At 46.4% G+C, this 21,245-nt stretch overlaps 1 long non-coding RNA gene across 1 annotated transcript; it reads left to right on the top strand.

Moving 5' to 3' along the window:
* The first annotated feature begins 287 nt into the window (after window positions 1-287).
* On the top strand, window positions 288-20,359 carry LOC140407370 (uncharacterized). The gene is made up of 6 exons (XR_011939634.1): window positions 288-320; window positions 3,297-3,326; window positions 4,467-4,490; window positions 16,719-16,748; window positions 19,528-19,554; window positions 20,330-20,359. It is a non-coding gene; the product is annotated as an uncharacterized lncRNA (long non-coding RNA).
* Window positions 20,360-21,245: the final 886 nt, after the last annotated feature.

Here is a 21,245-nt window from a genome sequence, read left to right as displayed (position 1 = left end):
TGAAGATGGTTTAAAAAGCCTCATATATTGGCCTGGAGTTTTAGATTGAAACACCAATGGGAATGTATTAATTTAAAGCGTTACGATTATTGTCAGCAGGAGACACAGGGCTGAATCTTTTCATCGCCACCTGACAACATGTGAATTTCATTAAAAGTTGATGGAATCATCATTTAGCATTCCCATTCTTAGCATTTCATCTCCAGTGATACTTGAGACATAAATTCATCATTGTAATGTTGAACATTTGTCATTCAGTTGATCAATTTGTTTCATATTATGTCTTTCAGGTGAAAGTCCAGTTGGAGACACTTTGCCAAGTAAGGAATATTTTAATTTTACTTTATTCAAATGAGGAAAATTAGTAAAATGTTATCAGATTATGTTGCACAGAGGAAGATTTTTTCCCAGCTCAATCTCAACACTGTAACAAAAGAAGACTGTAGACAGATCAATATTAATATGTTAGGTTCATATTCTGCAGCAGTCAAAATTCCAAGGATGAAGAAAATATTTTTGTGTGCTTTGCAAATCCAACATGTTGAATTTCCTGGATTTAGTGCACGAATGGTCACTGAACTGTTGGGAACAACGAATAGGTAAACCGGTTCCAATTCTTCAATAGTATTCGTTGCCTGAATAACACGGTACCCCAGTCTATCCACTTATCTGGTAGCTGCATCTGACAGTCCCTGAGAAGGGACATCAACATACATCATACAAAAATGGGTGTTGGCTCGCAAGTGCAGACAACAATAAAAGTGAATGCATTCATTAATCTGGCACTCTGTTCAGCCACTATCAATCGTTTTCCTAGTTTAGACGAATGCTTTTTACAGTAACTTCATTGAAGCCTACTCGTGACACTAAGCGATTTTCATTTCATTCATTCATTTTCATGCCCCCTTTCCTTGGTTCTCCTATTACGCTATAAATGGAAAAGAGAGAGCCCTTACGGTAAGCACGATTCTTCACTTTAACTCCTGGTTCCTTGATCACAGAAACCATCAGAATATGAGTGACAACTCTGATGAGCAGAAATGGATCAAAAAGCTAAACTCTCTCCATCAGAAGCTACCAAATGAAAATCCTGCTCCCATCAGTATAACATTAGCTCAGAAGCTACCACTTCTCCCTGCATTACATGCTGATAATAAATAAAAATAATAATCTTTGTTGTCACAAGTAGGCTTCAATTAACCCTGCAATGAAGTTACTGTGAAAAGCCCCTGGTCGCCACATTCCGGCACCTGCTCGGGTACACAGAGGGAGAATTCAGAATGTCCAAATTACTTCACAGCATGTCTTTCGGGACGTGTTGGAGGAAACCAGAGCACCTGGAGGAAACCCACGCAGACACAGGGAGAACGTGCAGACGCCGCACAGACAGTGACCCAAGCCGGGAATCAAACCTGGTTCCCTGGCGCTGTGAAGCAACAGGACTTACCACTGTGCTACCACGCTGCTTATATTCTCCAGCTTCAATATCTTTGTGCACATACAGATGCTTTGTTTGCAATATTACCTAAAAATTCAATAACTTATGAAATGATTACAAATTGAGGTATAACTGGAGGTTAATCAAGAACAAAATTAATTCAGTTAAAATGAAAGGATTGATTTTCAATAACTTGTTTATTGATATTTTCCATTGATAAAAATGGATCATTTTGATGCTTCCTACTCTGACATCATCAACTGTATCCCGTTCAGCTTTGGGAACAACTGCAGCTTCAATTACAGATGTGGAATTTTTAAAAACATGTAACAATGGTGTTTATCAGTCTTAAAAAGTGCACAAATTAAGATTGATCATCATCATTAAATTATTACTTTGCAGCCTAAGCAATATTTCTAAACCACAGAGGTGGTTTCCCTATCGAACTCGGGTAAATTAGAAGATTGGTCGGTTAATATCCAAGTAATTACTGATTCGGAACTCTACTTCTTCCTCCATCGCTGATTTGAACCCTCCAGCCTCTCTGAAAGCAAATGGGACACCCACATAAGTTAGATCATCCATTTCCAGACTTCTGGGTGGAGACACAGTGCAGGATTCTCCATTTGGGAGACTAAGTGTTGCTCCCTGGACTGAATTGCATGGGTGGAATAACCTGCATGGGACTCATCCAGTCCGGGATGATTGTTTCCCCATCATCTTTGGAAATTGTGCTCCCCTGCTGAGGGCAGGTAAAGTTACGAGCATTGGGATAAAAGATTGGCCACTGCAGAGCCAATTAGAATGGAAACACGACCCGGTGACATGTTCCGTGTCTCGCGCAGATACTGTTGTTTTACTGAAGGAAAATACTTCCATGAAATTCGTCGGACTAACTTCGCATTATGGTAGCTGGCTCGCATTTCCTTTGGGGCTTTATTCGGTAAGCGAGCTTGGAGATACGAGTCCAGCACTCTACCCATGAGAATTTGGAGAAAATTCCATTCCCCTGACAACCGATTCGTTGGGTCTGAAATTGGTGCTGGAGATTCGGACTAGCTGGAGTTGCTTATATGCTCTCCACTCCAAAACATGCTGATTTTAGCAAAGGAGATAGGTTCACAGACACCTGTCCAATGATTTTATAATCAGAGCTCGATTGCATGCCTGATGAGGTGGAGAAGGAGGGACACCCTCTTCACCAGGGTGGGCCGGAGACTGTCTCCCGCCAGTGTTACCAAAGTCGGGGAAGGTTGCAGAGGCATGAGTGTTGCCTGCCTCACCAGCAGTACTGGGACCGGGGCAGGAAAAAGATAAATGACCTCCTCAGGGCGTGAGTCACCCCCTCTGTGCCAGTGGCATCACTCCTGTCACTCACACATTACATTACCCCCATTCCCCTAGAGCACAACCAAAGCCCACCTCCCTGCATCTCACTTATATCGCACCTTCTACCAAAATCTAACACCTTCATTGTAATCTTGGCCAGCTGCCTTGCTCCACTGCTGTCCACGTGACATTCCTCCTGGTGCTCCGCTTTCCTCCCACAGTCCAATCATATGTTGGGTGGCTGAATTAGCCCTGCTAAATTACCCCTTAGTGGCCAGGAATGTGCGGGTTAGGTTTTGCGGATCGGGTGGTGTTGACCGTGAGGTGGACATGGATCAAGTGTTCATTCAGAGGGTTGGTGCAGACTTGATGGGTCAAATGGCCTCCTTCTGCACTGTATGATTCTGATTCAGGGTAGAGTCTTTGTGAGCAGGTTCCTTGGTTTACCTCATATCAGCATTTCTCACTGAAATATGACGTAGTTGCGCAATATTCCCCTCACTCAAACTTCCAAATCTTTACTTTGCAGCAACAACAACAATGGCACCAACAACAACAGGTATCAAATTGCTAATATAAATTGAATGATTTCCCATTCACCTCACAACAAATTCATTGTAATGAGAATGACAGTGGATTTCAGAACTGGATAATTGGTGTTCACTATTAAAGAAATCAGGATTATTTAGTATTTCTAATAAGTATATCTTCATCAGTTAGTAAAATAATAACTTTATTAATCAAACAAGAATGTGCGTTAATATTATTCAAAAGACTTTATTGTTGGTGATGGGAGTTTTGGTCATCGGCTTGAGAAGGGGTGAGTGCCCTGCATCGTCTCTGTTCCAGAAGGCCGTGCTTATTAAATGCCAACCTCTGCAATGATGGTTCATAATTGGGGTCCAAATTCCATCCATGACGAGCAGTCAGCCAATATTAGGCCCTCAAGGACAAGGGCATGTCTCTCAAAGGGAACCCTCCTTCCCAATCCTGTGTCCAGTGATCAGACACCGTAAACTTTCAATAAGAGCACCCCCATAAATCCAAAGTGGAATTGCCCACTTAAGTGCCTCAGTTGCTGGTGGGCTGAGGAGGCCATTCAGGAGCCGACACACCATGGACTTCATCGGACAGAGGCAGGAAGGCAGTGAGCTCACAACTCACTTCTGGCTGCTTGATGAAATGCCGCACTGCCACCAAATTCAGCACGGAGGAGGGCATTAAATTCCACCCAATGTCACATAGTTGCAATTTTCAACAGCAGTATTTCATGAACCGGAAATATTTGAACCAATATTTCTGAATTAACCTTTGATTTTGTACAGCAAATTTCCCATTGAGTAAGTGTGAAATTGTACTAAAGTCAAAACTTATTGGCACAAATTGTCCCATTGGATTCTGTGCTCCTTTTTCTGTCTGAATCCATTCTCATTAGTCTGATATTAATACAGGTTCCAGTACCTTCCACTGCTTCAACTTTGCTGTGTAAAGATACAATGGTTCCTCTCTCAACCATCGCCTGTAACATGCTATCACCTTTGCTGCACATGCACGGTCGATCTTCCTTTTCCAAATATATTCAGCACTCCCTCATTAACTCGATGTTCCCCACTCACTTGACAACTGTGATTCTGAATTAGGAAGTGATGGAATGATTTTCCATTCTGTATATTCACATCATTAACTGTGTTCTTTACAGCATCAACGTCAACGTCAACTACAAGTATGTAAAAAACAACATTCTGTCAACATATGTTTCCAAAACGTCGGTTTAAATTTTTTTTCCAGTGAACAAGAGGTCAACTTTTACCTGTCCAACTAGGGTAAATTAGAAGATTAGTCAGTTAATATCCAGGTAATTACTCATTCAGAACACAACTATTCCTTCATCACTGATTGAAAAGCTGCAGCATCTCTGAAAGTTGTAGTGATCTGCATATCTCGATGTATATAAAGGGTTAATATATAGAAGTAACATCTAGATAACCACTAGATGGCAGCACTAGAGATGGGACGAAAGACAAGCTCAAGCCGAGTCCCGCCTCTTCATGTTGGGTGTGACCAGTAGACAGAGGTAGAGAGAGAGATAGCTCAGAGTGCAGGTGCAGTTAATCATAGTTTAGATATATCTAATATTGTTAATTTAATCTCTAGTTGAGTTCGTGAAGAGAGAACAATGTTGCTCTCTTTGGTTGTTTCTAAATATGGCGGTCAATATGGTCGCCTTCCATAACTCTAATTACGTTTGCTTTAGAGTCGCCAGGTATCTTTCGACACCGCCACAAGTTTCAAACCCGAATACTGATCAATTAGTCGGTATACCATTTAGTTAGTTCAAAGTCAACACTATTTATTTACACACACAGCAATATCTACTCATGCACGAAACACTACAGACTAAACTATCACTACTGCTAAAGCCTATACTTAGCTTCGGGCGCCCACGCAGTCAGAGGAACAATGGCCGTTGTTCAGTTCTGAGGCGGCTGGGGTAGAACTGGTAGAGGGGAACAGCTAAGGTCGTCCATCTGGTAGCGAGCGTTGACCTTGGACTTAGTTGCTTCTGGTGCAGCTGGTGGACGGGTCTCTCCGCTGTGAGAGCCGATTCCAAGAGAGCGATTCTCTCTTGGGGCCTTCTTCTTATACCCGAAGGGGCTTCGCGTGCTTTTGGGCGGGCCTTGAACTTGGCCCCAATCAATTGGGCCATTTCTTGATCATTCGCATTGATCCTGACCAATAAAGGGGTGGGTGCCCTGATGGCTGGACATGTCCTAAGCGGCCGTTGGCCTGCTTTGTTTTCTGCTTTCAATTTGGGGAACAGGCGCCGCGAGGCCTCGGGCCAGATCGGTTACTTCAGTATCTTCCCTTGTTCCCGGAGATGGACCATCCATAAGCTAATGGACCAACAGTTTCAGTCTCGTCTGGGAGCTGTTTCTCCAATATGCAGACAGGCTCTGTCCCTGCTTGCTTTCTTAACATTGTCCATTTTTCCCTGCAATCTTTGCAAATGTCCATTTTGTATTCTGGAAGTGGCCATCCCAGATGGCTACAACAAACTCACAGTCTTTTGCTAACGTTAATCAACAAACAATTTGCTTTAATTGGAGACTTTGAGTGTAAATGAACATCGAGTACAGGATCATCTTGGAAAGAAGCAAATGAGTAACATATATTACACAACATAATACAACAAAAGTAAATGGGACACCCCCCTAAAGTAGGCCTCAGCCCCACAGATTTCTCCAGTGAGTCTCCAATGGCATTTTTACTGGGATCAGAGTGGAGTAGCTGGTACAACGTTCCTGCAGGGAGAGTCAGGGTAGCAGCAGGTGGCAAGAATCAAGAACAATTTTCACTCTGTACGTCTCTGTGGAGTGTGCTTGTAATTCAGATAAGTGTGTTGTATACCGCATATCTGTTTTGTGATTCATCATATGAATCCGAACTTTGGTTTTGGGAATTCATGTTTAACCGGAAAATAGGGAATTCTGATTGAGTAACAGACAAGCACACTGAAATAAATGCAATTTAAACAAGCTTGGAGTTAATTACAATCAAATTCTAACCTAGGTTCATGGTCAGAGTTCCCAGTCTAAACGCTGAACAATAGATGATCTGTTTCTAGACTTCTGAGTGAGGCACAGTGCAGGAATCTCCATTGAGGAGACTAAGTGTTGCCTCCTGGACCAAATTGCATGGGTGGAATAATCTGCCTGAGACTCATCCAGCTGGTTATGATTGTTTCCCCATTATCATTGGAAATTATGCACCAAGGTCTGTGAGATGGAACATAAGAACTAGAAGCAGGAGTAGTCCATCTGGCCCCTCGAGCCTGCTCCACCATTCAATGAGATCAACGCTGAACAATAGATGAGCTGTTTCTAGACTTCTGAGTGAGGCACAGTGCAGGAATCTCCGTTGAGGAGACTAAGTGTTGCCCCCTGACCAAATGACATGAGACTCATCCATCTGGTTATGATTGTTTCCCCATTATCATGGGAACTTGTGCACCAAGGTCTGTGAGATCTTAGACAATTCCTCACTTGGCGCCTGAAAAGACCCCGTGGCGTAAACATTCAGGCCGACCGTCATCTCGATGGCCACCGGGAGTGTGTAAGCTCCCCCATTTCCCTGCTGGTGTGCCATCATCTGGCAGATATGTCGCACTGTCTCTCTGCACAGCCAGAGTCAGCGGCGGCACGCCGATCTGGCACGTCCTCGAATGACAGGATCTGCTGCTACACATGAGGCTCTCCAACCTGGATGGCTACCACCTGTGTCTCTGCTGCCCGCTCCTCTATTGCTCGCTCCACTGCTGCACTCTGCGCAACTGCAGCTGCTTCCTCCTCCTCAAGCAGTTCACGCTCGTATAGCAGCAGGGCTTCTCCCAGGGCTGCGGCCACCAGTAGGAAGACCAACATTCCTGGTTGTGTTCCAATATCCATTGTCTGCTGGGGGTGAAAGATCAACATGTTAGTATGGTGCGTACCTCTGTGCCCACCAAGTCCACCGGGCTACACGGTGGCCCCGACTGGTGCTGCGGGATCCGCCCCGCATTTTCTCCCAAATCTCCTTTCTCTCCCATTAGCCTCTCCCACTGCCCAAACAGGGCCCCCCATCCCAGAAAGCACGGACAACATCCGGACCGCCAACCTGCAGTCACTCCTATCCATGTCTTTTTTAAAAAATGTTTCTATTCAAGGTTTTTCAACAATTTTTACAAAACACTCTGAAAAGGAAAATAGTACAAAGAAAACAGGGCAATATGCCAACAATACAAAACAACTTAACCCTCTAAACGATTAACTATTTAACACCCATCTCAAAGCAAAATGGGGCATGTGCCCCTTCCAAAAAGAAAAAGAGATCAGCTGCCCCCCCCCCCCCCCACCCCCCAACCCCCCGGGCTGCTGCTCGAGCTGCTGCTGACATTCCGCAAACTTTATCTTCTCCAACCTATGAAACCCCGCCATGTCGTTGACCCAAGCCTCTACGCTTGGGATCTTCACGTCCCCCCACATTAACAAGAGCCTTCTCCGGGCTACCAAGATGGCAAAGGCTAGAACTCTGGCCGCTTTCGACTCCTGCACTCCTGGATCATCCAATACCCCAAATATCGCTATCCCCCAGCTCGGTTTTACCGGGGTATCCAGGACCTTGGACATCGCCTTTGCAAAGCCCTTCCAAATTCCGTAAGCGCCTGACATGTCCAAAACATATGGGCGTGATTTGCTGGGCTCCCCGAACACCTCACACACCTGTTCTCTACCCCAAAAAACTTACTCATCCTCGCCCCTGTCATATGCGCCCTGTGCACCACTTTCCACTGGATCAGGCTGAGCCTGGCGCAAGATGAGGAGGAATTGACCCTGCCCAGGGCGTCAGCCCACAGGCCCTCATCCAGCTCCTCACCCAGCTCCTCCTCCCACTTGCCCTTCAGCTCCTCCATCGAGGCTTCGTCCACCTCCTGCAACTCCAGGTATATCTCCGATATCTTTCCCTCCCCGACCCACACGTCCGAAACCACCCTGTCCTGTATCCTTTGGGCAGGCAGCAGCGGGAATTCCCCTACCTGCTTTCTCACGAACGCCTGAACCTGCAAATACCTAAAGGCATTTCCCGGAGGTAACCCAAATTTCCCCTCCAGCGCCCTCAGACTGGCAAAAGATGAATAAATCCCCCATCCTTTTAATTCCCGCCCGGTGCCAGCTTAGGAACCCACCATCTATCCTCCCTGGAATGAACCTGCCCTTACTGAGCAGGTCCCGTATCGGAGCCCAGACTGAGGCCTCTACCTCCCCCCTTGATGTGACCATCAATTCACTGAGAGACATGTTGAGAAGTAAACCATGGTTTAATCAGCTTGCAACTGAGCCTGCCTGTGACCGGTACAACAATGAATGCGGCTCTGCAGGTCAGCTGCCTTTATACTTCCTGTAAGGGGTGGAGCCATGGGCGAGTCCGTACATTTCCCAACATATCCCCCTGTGGGTGAAGCCGTACAATGGCCCATAGGTGGAGCCCACAGGGTTAAACACATAATGTAACACGATACAGCAGTAACATGATATCACAGCGCACTGGTGAATTAACAGTAGTTCCATTTACCACATTCACCCCCTGTTTAAAAAATGAAGTCCGGCGGGTGTGACGGGTTTACAGATTCAGTCGGTCTGATGCCCGGATCATACGCTGCGACCGCTGAAGCACTGGTGTTGCAGCCTTTTTGGGTGGCTGTGGAGCTGGGCCCGGAGCAGGCATAGGCGTGGACTCCTGGAGCGGCTCTTCCGGACCTTCATTCCTGTGGACCGGTGCGGCGGGTGGGAGCGAGCATGAGAACCATATAGGGGTGAGGGCGCTGAACATGGGATGTTGGACGGGACCTAGTGTGGGGGATGCAGTAGTGGTCGTGGTGTCGGAGCCTGCGGGCGCCAGGTCCCGGAGGGAGTCAGTATCCTGCCGGCCATCGGGGTGTCTGATATACGCATAGTGTGGGTTGGAGTGCAGGAGCTGGACCCTCTCTACCAGGGGGTCGGTCTTATGGCTCCGAACATGTTTTCGGAGGAGTACTGGACCCGGTGTCAACAGCCAGGGTGGAAGCGAGGCCCCTGTGGTAGCTCCCCTAGGGAAAACGAACAAGCGGTCATGAGGGGTCTGGTTTGTGGCCGTGCAAAGGAGGGACCTAATAGAGTGGAGCGCATCGGGAAGGACCTCCTGTCAGTGAGATTCCTGGGCCGTAGGGTCAATAGGACTGTCTTCCAGACCGTCCCGTTCTCCCTATTCACCTGCCCGTTTCCCCTGGTGTTATAGCTGGTAGTCCTGCTCGAGGCGATGCCCTTACTGAGCAGGTACTGACGCAGTTCATCGCTCATGAACGACGAGCCCCTGTCGCTGTGGACATAGCTGCGGAAACCGAACAGGGTGAAGACACTATGCAGGGCTTTGATGACTGTGGGAGTGGTCATTTCGGGGCAGGGAATGGCGAACGGAAAACGGGAGAACTCGTCTATGATGTTCAGGAAGTACGTGTTGCAATTATTAGAGGGGAGGGGCCCTTTGAAATCGATACTAAGGCGTTCAAAGGGCTGGGACGCCTTTACCAGGTGGGCCTTATCTGGTCGAAAGAAGTGCGGTTTACACTCCGCACAGATTTGGCAGTCTCTGGTTACAGCTTTGACCTCCTCGATGGAGTAGGGCAGGTTGCGGGCCTTGATGTAGTGGGTGAGCCATGTGACCCCCAGGTGGCAGAGGTCATTGTGGATAGCACGTAATTGGTAATCTTGCGCGTTGGCGCACGTGCCGTGGAACTGGGCATCTGGGGGCTCGTTGAGCTTCCCAGGACGATATACTATATCGTAGTTACAGGCGGAGAGTTCGATCCTCCACCTCAAGATCGTGTCATTCTTGATCTTGCCCCGCTGCGTATTGTCAAACATAAAGGCAACCGATCGCTGGTCGGTGATGAGGGTAAACCTCCTATCAGCGAGGTAGTGCCTCCAGTGCTGTACGGCTTCCACGGTCTGCCTGCTTGGTTGAAAGTGGCGATGAGAGCGACCTCTGAGGCATCGCTCTCCACCTGGAAGGGGGCGGACTCGTCCACCGCGTGCATTGCAGCTTTGGCGATGTCCGCCTTGATGCAGTTGAAGGCCTGGCGAGCCTCGTCTGCCAGTGGAAAAATGGTGGCCTTAAATAGTGGGCGGGCTTTGTCCGCATACTGGGGAACCTACTGGGCGTAATAGGAGAAAAATCCAAGGCACCTCTTCAGGGCCTTGGCGTAGTGAGGGAGAGGGAATTGGAGGAGGGGGCGCATACGGTAAGGGTCGGGCCCTAGGACCCCGTTTTCCATGACGTAGCCGAGGATGGCTAGCCTGGTTGTGCGGAAAACGCATTTCTCTGAGTTCAGCAGCCAGCACACAGCTTTTCTAAACGGTGGGGAAGCTGACACCTTCAACAAAGCGAGAAAATAGACAAGAGCCGTTGGTCAATTAAACTGACAGAATACAATACCTTTAAATAGTAACATTTCATGGGCGGGATTCTCTTTTAGCGAAATCGGGAACAGCGATTGTTGGACAATAGCTTCCGACTCCAAAATCGCAGCAGCGCTATTGCATATCATTTGTGGGCCCACCCGTGATTTTCCGCCCCCGATGGGCCGGGTTCCCGACGGCGCGGTCCACGTGTGCTATTAAAAATTGTGAACCTGCCGTGGTGGATGCTGAGAGAGAGAGAAGAGGTAGGACACGGAGAGGAGTGACTGCGGGATACCGGGCCGGACACTGGCCGTGCTGTCTGGGGTAGGGTTCCCTGCCAGTCGAGCAGCAGGATTCACCACAATCACCGTGATGCCCCGGGTCCAGGGGCCGATCAACAGGATTCATGTTATCTATGGGCACTTGCGGATGACAGGTGTCTCTACACAAACCGAAAGGGGTTCCACTCGATGAATATTCAGCTGGTCTGTGACCATCAGCTATGCATCATCATAGATCATAGAATTTACAGTGCAGAAGGGGGAAATTCGGCCCATCGAGTCTGCACCGCCTCTTTGAAAGAGCACCCTACCCAAAGTCAACACCTCCACCCTATCCCCATAACCCAGTAAACCCACCCAACACTAAGGGCAATTTTGGACACTGAGAGCAATTTATCATGGTCAATCCACCTAACCTGCACATCTTTGGACTGTACCCCGGCACCCGGAGGAAACCCAAGCACACACGGGGAGGATGTGCAGACTCCGCACAGACAGTAGAGGAGGTTAAGTTTACCGTCTCATCCAGGTCCAGCACCCCCTTTTTGAGTAGGCACTGTCTCACGCAATTAGACCGGACTCCGGCCACGTAGACGTCTCGGATGGCGGGTTCCATATGCTGAGTGGCCGTAATGGCCTGGTAATTGCAGCTGCGTGCGAGGGCTTTGAGGTCGTGTAGGTAGTCATCTAGCGACTCCCCGGGACGCTGGCGGCGAGTGGTGAGGATGTGTCGCGTGTAGGCCTCGTTGAAAGGCCGTACATAGAAGAGTTCGAGCATCGCGAGGGCATCTGCGCAGGAGGCGGCCTCGTCGAGTTAAACAGAGATTTGATGGCTCACCCGTGCATGGAGGAGGCTCAGCTTCTGTTCGTCAGTCACGGAAGACATGGAGGCAGCTGCGAGATAAGCCTTGAAGCATCGAAGCCAGTGCGAAAAAATGTCTTTCGCCTCTGCGGTCTGCGGATCGAGCTCCAGCCGGTCAGGTTTGAGGGCCAATTCCATAGTTGCGTTTAAGTTGATTAAATTGATGCTACCATCAATTCACTCGCGACAAGAGTAAAAGTAAACCCTGGCTTTAATAAACTTAGAACAGTACCTGCCTGCGACTGATACATTACTGTGCCGCCTACAGGTTGACTGCTCTTTATACCTCCCTTTCAAGGGGAGGAGCCACGGGCAGAGCCCATACATGTCCCTACATGTTCCCCTTTGGATGATGCCATACAATGGCCCATAGGTGGAGCCCTCAAGGGCAACAGCATAGCATAGATGCAAATATAAAGGCAAAGCATGGTACTGAGGGCATTATTATGGTAATAATGGTGGATTATTGGTATAATACATTCACATCACTGGCACTCTGCTCCGCCACTAACAATCGCTTTCCTATTCACAGACAAATACCCCCTTTCCTTGGTTCTCCAAATATGCTCTAAATGGAAAAGAGAGGGCCCTTTCGGTAAAACCAACACCCTCCCCTATTCCCACAGCATCATTCTTCACTTTAACTCCCGGTTCCTTGATCACAGAAATCAGCAGAATATGAGTGACAACTCTGATGAGCAGAAATTGATCAAAAAGCTAAACTCTCTCCATCAGAAGCTACCAATTGAAAATCCTGCTCCCATCAGTATAACATTAGCTCAGAAGCTGCCACTTCTCACTGCATTACATGTTGTTCATGAATAAAAATAATAATCTTTGTTGTCACAAGTAGGCTTCCATTAACGCTGCAATGAAGTTACTGTGAAAAGCCCCTGGTCGCCACATTCCGGCACCTGCTCGGGTACACAGAGGGAGAATTCAGAATGTCCAAATTACTTCACAGCATGTCTTTCGGGACGTGTTGGAGGAAACCATAGCAACAGGAGGAAACCCACGCAGACACAGGGAGAACGTGCAGACTTCGCACAGACAGTGACCCAAGCCGGGAATCAAACCTGGATCCCTGGCGCTGTGAAGCAACAGGACTAACCACTGTGCTACCACGCTGCTTATATTCTCCAGCTTCAATATCTTTATACACATTCAGATGCTTCGTTTGCAATATTACCTAAAAATTCAATAACTTATGAAAAGATTATGAATTGAGGTATAATTTGAGGTTAATCAAGAACAAAATTAATTCAGCTAAAAGGAAAGGATTGATTTTCAATAACTTGTTTATTTATATTTTGCATTGATAAAAATGGATCATTTTGATGCTTCCCACTCTGACACCATCAACTGTATCCCGTTCAGCATTGGGAACAACTGCACCTTCAACAACAGATATGGAATTTTTAAAAACATGTAACAATGGTGTTTATCAGTCTTCAAAAGTGCACAAATTAAGATTGATCATCATCATTAAAATATTACTTTGCAGCCTAAGCAATATTTCTAAACCACAGAGGTCAACCTTTACCTATCCAACTCCGGTAAATTAGAAGATTATTCAGTTAATATCCAGGTAATTACTGATTCGGAACTCAACTTCTTCCTCTGTCGCTGATTTGAACCCTGCAGCCTCTCTGAAAGTAAATGGGACATCCACATAAATTAGGCGTCAGCCTCTCAAATTTCTCCAGTGAGACTCCAATGGCATTTTCACTGCGATCAGAGTGGAGTAGCTGGTACAACGTTCCTGCAGGGAGAATCATTGTAGCAGCAGGTGGCAAGAATCAAGAACGATGTACACAAACTCAGTTTCTGTGGAGTGTGCAGGTAATCCATATAAGTGTGTGCTGTACCGCATATTTGTTTTGTGATTCATCATATGAATCCAAACTGTGGTTTAGGGAATTAAAGTTCAAACTGGAAATAAGGGCTTCTGATTGAGAAACTGACAGGCACCCCGACGTAAATGCAATTTGAACAAGCTTGGAATTAATTACAATCAAATCCTAACCTCGGTTCAAGATCAGAGTTCCCAGTGTAAACGCTGAACAATAGATGATCCATTTCCAGACTTCTGGGTGGAGACAGTGCAGGAATCTCCATTTGGGAGACAAAGTGTTGCCCCTTAGACCGAATAGCATGGGAGGACTAACCTGCATGGGATTCATCCAGCTGGTGATGATTGTTTCCCCATGATCTCTGCAATTTGTGCTCCCCTGCTGTGGGAAGGTCAACTTACCCACCATGAGGATAAAGGTTCGGCCACTGTTGAAACAATTAGAATGCAAACATGACCTGGTGAGGTGTTCCATGTCTCATGCAGGTACTGTTGTTTTACTGAAGGAAAATAATTTTGAGAAACACGTCGGACTACCTAGGTATTATGATAGTTTGGCTCGCATTTCCTTTGGGGCTTTATTCTGGAAGCGAGTCAGGAGATACAACTAGGCCAGCACTCTGTCATAGAATTTACAGTGCAGAAGGAGGCCATTCGGCCCATCGAGTCTGCACCGGCTCTTGGAAAGAGCACCCTACCCAAGGTCAAAACCTCCACCCTATCCCCATAACCCAGAAACCCCACCCAACACTCAGGGCAATTTTGGACATGAAGGGCAATTTATCATGGCCAATCCACCTAACCTGCACATCTTTGGACTGTGGGAGGAAACCGGAGCACCCGGAGGAAACCCACGCACACATGGGGAGGATGTGCAGACTCCGCACAGATAGTGACTCAAGCCGGAATCGAACCTGGGACCCTGGAGCTGTAAAGCAACTGTGCTATCCACAATGCTACCGTGAGAATGTGGAGAAAATCCCATTTCCCTGGCATCCGATTGGCTGGGTCTGAAATTGGCGCTGGGGAGTCTGACTAGCTGGAGCTGCTTATACGCTCTCCACTCCCCAAACTTCCTCATTTCAGCCAAGGAGATAGGTTCACTGAGACCTGCCCCCTGATTTAATAATCAGAGCTCGGTGAGGCAGTGAGTGTTGCCTGCCTCACCAGCAGTACTGGGACTGGGGCAGCAGAAAGATGAATTACCTCCTTAGGCCAGCTTGAGTGAGTCACCCCCTCTGTGCCACTGGCATCACTCCTGTTCCTCACATGTCACATCACCCTCTATTCCTCTAGAGACCAAACACAATCGACCTCTCTGCATCTCACTTACATATCACCTTCCACCAAAATCCAAAACCTTCATTGTACTCTTTGGCCAGGTGCCATGCTCCACTGCTATCTCACAGCGCCAGGGACCAAGGTTCAATTCCGGCCTTGGGTGACGTTCTGTGAGGAGTTTGTACCATTCTCCTGTGACCATGTTGGCTTCCTCCTAGTGCTCCGGTTTCCTCACACAGTCCAAAGATATGTGGGGTGGGTGTATTGGCCCGGCTAAATTGCCCCTTAGTATCCAGGAATGTGCAGGTTAGGTTTAGCGGATAGGGCGTTGTTGACGGTGACGTGGACATGGATCGAGTTCATTCAGAGGGTTGGTGCAGACTTGATGGGTCAAATGGCCTCCGTCTGCACTGTATGATTCTGATTCAGGGTAGAGTCTTGGTGAGCAGGTTCCTTGGTTTACCTCATATCAGCATTTCCTACTGAAAGATGATGTAATTGCGCAATATTCCCCTCACTTAAACTTCCCAAATCTTAACTTTGCAGCAACAACAACAATGACACCAACAACAACAGGTATCAAATTGCTAATATAAATTAAATGACTTCCCATTCACCTCACAACAAATTCATTGCAATGAGAATGACAGTGGATTTCAGAACTCGATAATTGGCGTTCACTATTAAAGATCACAGGGTTATTTAGTATTTCCTAAAGCATATCTTCACCAGTTAGTAAAATAATAACTTTATTAATCAGAAGAATGTGCGTTAATTATTCGAAATACTTTATTGTCAGTGATGAGAGTTTTGGTCACCGGCTTGAGAAGAGGTGAGTGCCCTGCATCGTCTCTGTTCCAGAAGGCCGTGCTTATTAAATGCGAACCTCTGCAATGATGGTTCATAATTGGGGTCCAAATTCCATCCATGACGAGCAGTCAGCCAATATTAGGCCCGCAAGGACAGGGGCGTGATTCTAAAAGGGAACCCCCCTTCCCAATCCTGTGCCCAGTGATCAGACACCGTATGAATTTCAATAAGAGCACCCCCATAAATCCAAAGTGGAATTGCCCACTTAAGTGCCTCAGTTGCTGGTGGGCTGAGGAGGCCATTCAGGAGCTGACACACCATGGACTTCATCGGGCAGAGGCAGGAAGGCAGTGAGCTCACAACTCACCTCTGGCTGCTTGATGAAATGCCGCACTGCCACCAAAGTCAGCACGGAGGAGGGCATTAAATTCCACCCAATGTCCACATAGTTGCAATTTTCAACAGCAGTATTTCATGAATCGGAAACATTTGACCCAATATTTCTGAATTACCCTTTGATTTTGTACAGCAAATTTCCATTGAGTAAGTGTGAAATTATACTAAAGTCAAAAATTATCAGCACAAATTGTCCCTTTGGATTCTGTGCTCCTTTTTCCAACAGCTGTCTAAATCCATCCTCATTACTCCCCTGCTTCAAATGTTTATTCACTATGCAGTGCAAAGATACAATGGTTCCTCTCTCAACCATTCCTTGTAACATGCTATCACCTTTGCTGCACAAGCACGGTCGATCTTCCTTTTCCAAATATATTCAGCACCCCCTCATTAAATCAATGTTCCCCACTCACTTGACAACTGGGATTCTGAATTGAGAAGTGATGGAATGATTTTCCATTCTGTATATTCACATCATTAACTGTTTTCTTTACAGCATCAACATCAACGTCAACTTCAACAACAAGTATGTAAAAAACAACATTCTGTGAACATATGTTTTCCATAACCTCGAATTAAAATTTCTTCCTGTGAACAAGAGAGTTTCCCATTTCTGAACCAAAGAGGTCAACTTTTACCTGTCCAACTTGGGTAAATTAGAAGATTAGTCAGTAAATATCCAGGTAATTCCTCATTCAGAACTCGACTACTTCCTTCATCACTGATTTAAAACCTGCAGCTTCTCTGAAAGTTGTAGTGATCTGCATATCTGCATGTATATAAAAGGTTAATATGCAGAAGTAACAGCTAGATAACCACTAGATGGCAGCATCAGAGATGGGAAGAAAGACAAGCTCAAGCCGAGTTCCCTCCTCTTCATGTTCGGTGTGACTACCAGACAGTGGTAGAGAGAGATAGCTCAGAGTGCAGGTGTAGTTAATCATAGTTGAGTTATATCTAATATTGTTAATTTAATCTCTAGTTTAGTTAGTGAAGAGAGAACAAACTCACAGTACTTTTGCTAACAATTTGCTTTAATTGGAGACCTCGAGTGTAAATGAACATCGAGTACAGGATCATCTTGGAAAGAAGCAAATGAGTAACATATATTACACAAGGTAATATAATAAAAGTAAATGGGATACCCGCCTAAAGTAGGCCTCAGCCCCACAAATTTCTCCAGTGAGACTCCAATGGCATTTTTACTGGGATCAGAGTAGAGTAGCTGGTTCAACGTTCCTGCCGGGAGAATCAGGGTAGCAGCAGGTGGCAAGAATCAAGGACAATGTTCACTCTAAGTTTTTGTGGAGTGTGCATGTAATTCATATAAGTGTGTGGTGTACCGCATACCTGTTTTGTGATTCATGATATGAATCCAAACTTTGGTTTTGGGAATTCAAGTATAAACCGGGAAATAGGGGATTCTGATTGAGAAACTGACAAGCACACTGTAATAAATGCAATTTAAACAAGCTTGGAGTTAATTACAATCAAATTCTAACCTAGGTTCAAGGTCAGAGTTCCCAGTCTAAACGCTGAACAATAGAAGATCAGGGGCTGGTTTAGCACAGGGCTAAATCGCTTTCTTTGAAAGAAGACCAAGGAAGGCCAGCAGCACGGTTCAATTCTCGTACCAGCCTCCCCGAACAGGTGCCGGAATGTGGCGACTAGGGGCTTTTCACAGTAACTTCATTTGAAGCCTACTTTTAAGCGATTTTCATTTTCATTTTTCATTTATACACTTCTGGGTGGAGACACAGTGCAGGATTCTCAGTTTGGGAGACTAAGTGTTGCCCCCTGGACCGAATTGCATGGGTGGAATAACCTGCAGGGGACTCATCCAGCTGGGGATGATTGTTTCCCCATTATCATTGGAACTTGTGCTTCCCTGCTGAGGGCTAGGTTACCTTAATCAGCATGAGTTTCAAAGTTTGGCCACTGTGGAGCTAATTAGAATGCAAACATAACCCGGTGAAGTGTTCCGTGTCTCGCGCAGGTACTGTTGTTATACAGAAGAAAAAGACTTTTCCAAACTCGTCAGACTACCTTTGCATTCTGTTAGTTAAAAGTTAGGGCTTTATTCGGGAAGTGAGTCAGGACATACAACTAGACCAGCACTCTGCCCATGAGAATTTAGAGGAAATCCCATTCCCCTGGCAACCAATTCGCTGGGGTTGAAATTGGTGCTGGAAAGTCTGAATAGCTGGAGCTGCTTATATCATAGAATTTACAGTGCAGAAGGAGGCCATTCAGCCCATCGGGTCTGCACCAGCTCTTTGAAAGAGCACCCTACCCAGGTCAATGCCTCCATCCTATCCCCATAACCCAGTGACCCCACCCAACACTAAGGGCAATTTAGCATGGCCAATCCACCTAACCTGCACATCTTTGGACTGTGGGAGGAAACCGGAGCACCCGGAGGAAACCCACGCACACACGGGGAGGATGTGCAGACTCCGCACAGACAGTGACCCACGCCGGGAATCGAACCTGGGACCCTGGAGCTGTGAAGCAATTGTGCTAATCACCATACTACCGTGCTGTCCACTCCCCAAACATCCTCATTTCAGCCAAGGAGATGGGTTCACGGAGACCTGCCCCCTGATTTTCTGGTCTGAGCTCAATGAGACAGCGAGTGTTGCCTGCCTCACCAGCAGTACTGGGACTGGGGCAGCAGAAAGATGCCTCCTTAGGCCAGCTTGAGTGAGTCACCCCCTCTGTGCCACTGGCATCACTCCTGTTCCTCACATGTCACATCACCCTCTATTCCTCTAGAGACCAAACACAATCGACCTCTCTGCATCTCACTTACATATCACCTTCCACCAAAATCCAAAATCTTCATTGTACTCTTTGGCCAGGTGCCATGCTCCACTACTATCTCACAGCGCCAGGGACCAAGGTTCAATTCCGGCCTTGGGTGACGTTCTGTGAGGAGTTTGTACCATTCTCCTGTGACCATGTCGGCTTCCTCCTAGTGCTCCGGTTTCCTCACACAGTCCAAAGATATGTGGGGTGGGTGAATTGGCCCGGCTAAATTGCCCCTTAGTATCCAGGAATGTGCAGGTTAGGTTTAGCGGATAGGGCGTTGTTGACGGTGACGTGGACCTGGATCGAGTTCATTCAGAGGGTTGATGCAGAGTTGATGGGTCAAATGGCCTCCTTCTGCACTGTATGGTTCTGATTCAGGGTAGAGTCTTTGTGAGCAGGTTCCTTGGTTTACCTCATATCAGCATTTCTCACTGAAAGATGACGTAATTGCTCAATGATCCCCTCACTAAGACCTCCAAATCTCTATTTTTCAGCAACATCAACAATTGCACCAACAACAGGTATCAAATTGCTCATATAAATTCAATGATTTCCCATTCACCTCACAATAAATATATTGTAATGAGAATGACAGTGAAATGAAAATGAAAATGAAATGAAGGACAGGGGCGTGTATCTCAATAGGAACCCTCCTTCCCAATTCTATGTCCAGTGATCAGACACCGGATGACTTTGAATGACAGCACCCCCACAAATCCAAAGTGGAATTGCCCACTTAAGTGCCTCAGTTGCTGGTTGGCTGGGGAGGCCATTCAGGAGCCGATGCACCATGGACTTCATCGGGCAGAGGCAGGAAGGCAGTGAGCTCACAACTCACCTCTGTCCTGCTTGATGAAATGCCACACTGCCACCAAAATATTTGAACCAATATTTCTGAATTAACCTTTGATTTTGTAACGCAAATTTCCCATTGAGCAAGTGTGAAATTGTACTAATGTCAGAAATTAACAGCACAAGTTGTCCCATTGGATTCTGTGCTCCTTTTTCCGACAGCTGTCTAAATCCATCCTCGTTACTCTGATATTAATACAGGTTCCAATACCTTCCGCTGCTTCAAATGTTTATTCACTTTGCTGTGTAAAGATACAATGGTTCCTCTCTCAACATGCTATCACCTTTTCTGCAAACGCGTGGTCGATCTTTTTCCAAATTTATTCAGCACTCCCTAATTAACTCAATGTTCCCCACTCACTTAACAACTTGGATTCTGAATTGAGAGATGTTGGAATGATTTTCCATTCTGTATATTCACATCATTAACTGTATTCTTTACAGCATCAACATCAATGTCAACTTCAACAACAGGTATGTAAAAAAAACAACGTTTTGTCAAGATATGTTTTCCATAACCTCGGATTCAAATTTCTTCTTGTGAACAAGAGTTTCTCCCATTCAGATAAGAGGACAGGATTAAAATTTTCAAGATTGTGGGTTTGTGGTGCGTTTCAGTGAATTCAGCAGATGAGAGACCCGAAAATATCAGTAGGTTGGGAGGAACCTAATGCCGTCGACTTTCTGCTTTGACAGGGATGGTTCTGGAGGCAAGCAGGAAACTCCCATGAAACTGTCCATGAAGCAATTAAACTATTTAACTATTCCATTCATGGTGGATTTCGCTTCCAAATCTGAGTTCAACAGCCAGCACACAGCTTTTCTAAACCTTCAACAAAGCAAGAAAACAGACAAGAGCCACTGATCAATTAAACTGAAAGAGTACAAAACCTTTAAATAGTAAAGTTTCATGGGCAGGATTCTCTTTTGTCGAAATAGCTTCCGATTCCAAAATCGCAGCAGCGCCACTGCATAAATTTGTGGGCCCACCCGTGATTTTCCGCCCCCGATGGGCCGAGTTCCCGACGGCGCGGTCCACGTGTGCTATTAAAAATTGTGAACCTGCCGTGGTGGCTGCTGAGAGAGAGAGAAGAGGTAGGACACGGAGAGGAGTGAAAACAGGTGTCTAACGTGCGAAAACAGAACATAGAAAACAAAACAAATGTTCACAAGTCCAGTCTCTGGGATTGCGTCTGATCCTTGCCAGGCGTGTATACGAGTTCAAAGTCGTACCTTCTGAATCTGAGGAAGTTGTGCTGCAGCCGGGGCGTCATGTCATTCAGGTCCTTGTTGATAATGTGGACCAGAGGCCTGTGGTCCGTCTTGACGGTGAACGTCGGCAGGCCGTAGACATAATCGT

This window comes from Scyliorhinus torazame, unplaced genomic scaffold, assembly GCF_047496885.1.
Source record: "Scyliorhinus torazame isolate Kashiwa2021f unplaced genomic scaffold, sScyTor2.1 scaffold_1506, whole genome shotgun sequence".
Taxonomy (NCBI): Eukaryota; Metazoa; Chordata; class Chondrichthyes; order Carcharhiniformes; family Scyliorhinidae; genus Scyliorhinus; species Scyliorhinus torazame.
Note: the sequence above shows the minus strand (reverse complement) of the source record. Positions and strands in the feature narration are given on the sequence as shown.